The sequence below is a fragment of the Haliotis rubra genome, unplaced genomic scaffold (assembly GCF_003918875.1).
Source record: "Haliotis rubra isolate DU_JTF1 unplaced genomic scaffold, ASM391887v1 Scf8, whole genome shotgun sequence".
NCBI lineage: Eukaryota > Metazoa > Mollusca > Gastropoda > Lepetellida > Haliotidae > Haliotis > Haliotis rubra.
The window spans coordinates 3352709-3357109 of record NW_025767523.1 but is presented as its reverse complement, the minus strand read 5'-3'; the positions used below and the strand labels follow the sequence as shown (position 1 = coordinate 3357109).

The 4401-nt window shown below is 42.9% G+C and overlaps 1 long non-coding RNA gene across 1 annotated transcript; it reads left to right on the top strand.

Annotated features, from left to right (window-relative positions):
- The first annotated feature begins 637 nt into the window (after positions 1 to 637).
- Positions 638 to 1683, top strand: LOC124261455. The gene is made up of 2 exons (XR_006894328.1): positions 638 to 699; positions 1571 to 1683. It is a non-coding gene; the product is annotated as an uncharacterized LOC124261455 (long non-coding RNA).
- The last annotated feature ends 2718 nt before the right edge of the window (positions 1684 to 4401 follow it).

Sequence of the window (4401 nt, the reverse complement as noted above, 5' to 3'; positions counted from 1 at the left end):
TCATGATAGTTACCTGTGCACTGCACAGTGATAGACCGTTTGGATCATTCACATTGACTACTTCTAGCTGTCATCATGAAAGCTTATTCAGATGATGCTAAACGTTTAATTAGAAATGTGTTGAATTTTTTTTAAAAGAGAGCAAACGTAGCAAACCGATTTATAAGGTGTCGGATTACATAAAACATACAACTTTTGCTCTTGGCATGAAAAAGAACATCGTGCTAAAAATTGTGAAAAATAAACCAACAACCAATAAACAAAACCTTGTACAAAAAGGTAGGCATCCAAAGTTAGATTCTTTTGACATCAGGGTCATCAGAGATGTCATTCGCCGGCTATTTGCTAGAAATGAACACCTCTTCATACCTGTCACGTGCATAGCTGACCTACATTGACGAACGTTGACCTTTATGACCCAACACTGCCGCTGTTACAGGTCATTGGCTCCCTCCCTCTGCAAGCAGTTTGCGGTCTGCTGTTTATTTTGTTGACAGTTACATAGACAGATTCTTTAATACAAATGCATAAAATCGGTGATTTACAATGTGATTAGGTTGTCTGACAAAACATCCGCTTGCACAGTTTGAGATCGATTGGGTCTTTGGATGAAGAGATATTTACCAAAAAACCGGGTCCACATGCATTTCATGCCAAACTAGTGTCAGAGGAGCGAACAGTTTATGGCTGTGGAGAGTGGTGAGAATTCAAATTGAACCAATTAGTCGACCCATATACTGTCTGATTACACATCCTGAAATCTGCCCCGGGATAACAAGTTTTGGGTTCGATCCCCTTCATCGTCAATAAGCCATAAAAATATGGTATTCAATTGTTGTTTTCATCTAAAACATTCCTTTACCGGAAGTAACTCTTGTCACGTCGTCATCGGTTACCACGATGTCACAATCAAATATTGCTGAGTGCGACGTAAAACTAAACTCACTCACTCACATGCTCAAGGGGCTGTGTATTTTTTGTTTTTGTGTTATTGCGCAACACAAGTATGGTAGCTGATAACGCTTGAAGCCAGTTCAACATTTAGGATTACTCAGAGACAACACGTGACTGGTGACCTGTGTGGCGTGACATATATCTAACAGAGACACAGGTGCATAAATAATATAACGGTATGAACAATGTCACATTGACATGCTTTTATCTTGAACAAATTATCAAGGCTAGTCAAATCGGCCCCGATCATTACATTGAATATATGAATTATAGCCTAGTGGTTTAAGCGTTCACTCGTCACGCCGAAGACCCCGATTCGATTCTCCACATGGGTACAAAGTGTGAAGCCCATTTCTGGTGCCCCCCGCCGTGATATTGCTGGATTATTGCTAAAAGCGGCGTAAAACCATAACTTACTCACTCACTCTTGTTTGTCGGATGATCCGACCTGAGAGAAAGAGATGTTTCGGATGGGTGACGTGGGATTTTTCGGAATTGGGAATTCGTGATGATGAATTATTGCCCATGGTTTCAGTCACTAGTCCAGATTACCTATATAGAAAGAATGTAGGTGATCCTGACGAGAATGTTTATTTCATGCCTTGTTTTGTTTCAGATCCTTACAAATGTGCAGACGATTTCAACAGGTGCAAAAGATGCGAGGAATAAAGGATAACTCAGATTTGTCAGTGGCAGCGAACAGTTTCGTAATAAATGTCCTCCCATCAATGTCTTTCCATCAATGTGTATGTGATCGCAGTTCTGGCTGCAACCTGCAATTTTCAGGTTCATCACCACTACCTGTGGAAAAAGGACAGACTAGTATGTGGTTACAGTGCCACACACACCTGTTCACACACTGAAACACGCTGAAACGCTGGGCCCACATGCACTATGAGTGAGTGACTGAGTGAGTTTGGTTTTACGTCGCACTCAGCAATACTCCAGCTATACGGCGGCGGTCTGTAAATAATAGAGTCTGGACCAGACAATCCAGTGATCAACAACATGAGCATCGGTCTGCGCAATTGGGAACCGATGACATGTGTCAACCAAGTCAGCGAGCCTGACCACCCGATCCCGTTAGTCACCTCTTACGACAAGCATGGGTTACTGAATATCAATATTCTAACCCGGACCTTCACGGGTTCAAAAGCACAAAACGATCTTAGCGCTATGACCGTTTTAAGTATAGGTTAGCGCGTGGGAGTTACTATTAATTCATTTGGGCTCTTAATTGTACGTGGGGCGGTGGGGTAGCCTAGTTGTTAAAGCGTTCGCTCATCACGCCGAAATCCCGGGTTCAATTCCCCACATGTGAAGCCCATTTCTGGTATCCCACGCCGTGATATTGCTAGAATATTGCTAAAAGCTCACTCACTCACTGACTAATTATTCTGTAGATTTTGAGTGAGTGAGTTTAGTTTTACGCCGCTTTTAGCAATATTCCAGCAATATCACGACGGGGGACACCAGAATGGACTTCACACATTGTACCCATATGGGGAATCGAACCCGGGAACCCGAACGTTTTAACCATTAGGCTACCCCACCGCCCCTCTGTAGATTTTGAGGTTACTGGAAATTAGTATTGACCTTCCCGAGCCATTACTCTACTCAAGTCTTTGATTAATTAATTGCTGGTGAACTCAGCCTGAGATGTATTCGGAGGTGCTGAACTTGGAAGACTGATATCATCATAGCACAGATCCTCAACATCTCTCAATTGCCTCCTTTACATGGATGACCTTTAATTTTTTGCGCTCCACACTGAAAACAAAAACAGGTTTTCTGTCTTTCCTTTTCCAATTTGATGTTGGCATCTCCTTTGGGTGGTGGTGGTGGAATTGGGTTTAACGTCGTGCTTGAGAATATTTCGCTCATATGACGACGTGCATGCGTGTGTATGTGTATGTGCGGCTGCTTGTACTAGCCCAGACTGAAGCTGGTTTTATAGTGCTAGCCCACTGTGATACCATGCCGCAGTGAAGCATGAATACCCCACTCAGACACATTATACTGACTCCGAGCCGACCAGTCCTTGATGTACCCATTAATGCCGAGCGCCAGACAGGGACCAACAAGTACCATATTTTAACGTCTTTTGGTATGACGCGGTCGGGGATCGAACCCGCGACCTTCCGCTCTCCGGGCGGACGCTCTAACCACTACACCACGGAGGCGGTCATCTCCTTTGGGCTCGACAAATGCAACAACTGTTGCTCAGAGCTCAACGCACGCAATAAAGTAAAAAACTGCAAATGCATATTAATTCTTTCTAAATTTTGAATATATACTAACAATGAAAAGTTTAGGTGTAAATTGTAATAGGTGTATATTGAGATCATAAGAAGACGGCAGAACAGCATGTTTAATGTCTATGGCGTTGGCGTTACGGGGCACGTGTCAGTCAATGTGGGTCAATGTAAATAACTCAATAACGGGAATGGCCAACTAGAACAGCGAGAACAGAACTGGACCGCCAACACATGGAGTCTATCAAATAGGCATGAAAGGATTGTGGAATGGTTTGCCATATTTTCTGGAACTCTTTTGCCAAATCACGAACGTTATCTGTCGGATTCGGTACCCAGCGTAGACGTCCACCCATTTTATCCCCACATGCTCTACGAGGTAGCGATCCGATGAATGTGGTGTGTTGGGATGGAAATCTTTGAATGGTCTCACCATTGCTCACTGCAGTCTAGAAACCGTGCCGGAGATGGTCACTTGGACGTCCAGCATGTGGGCGATCGGCAACTTCATTCATGGTCTAATAAAGTCTCAAAAGTGCTGAAATGGTGTTTCGGTGGCACTCGTTTTCTGGCAAGTGCAAATATGAAACATAGATTGTACAGTGGGTTCAACACATTCCCCGATGATGCCTAGCGTTCGCACAAACACAGTATTCATGCAACATGGTGGCGTGGCTTGATCCCTTTAATATGTGTGCTACCTTCATGTAGTTTCCCCTCAGAGGTCCTTCATTGATACAACCATACAGGGCATCATGGGAACTGATATTATGAAAATCTCTGGAACAGGTTCGTATAGATCCCAAAACGCTTCAACGTCAACAAGCTTGATCTGGTTATGTTTATAAATCCAATGATGGAATTTGTATCCACTTATATGTAATAGTACCATTGGTAGGCGTAAAACATATGACCTTGACGTTTTACGTTTTTTAAGCACTTTAAAAGGGAGTCCTAATATATCTACCTACATTATCTATATTTACCATAACCTTGCAATTATCAGCAACAAAGGCCAAGCATACTCCACATGTTACGTAAATGACAGCACACTCACATGTATGGTTATCAGGAAGTGACCTATAATTCCAGTGTTTAAACCTGATGTCTATTTCACAATGCCCTCCAAGGCCAACAAACACAAGCGTACTTGTTCACGTGAATAACTAGTATGCTCACATCAGTTTTATCA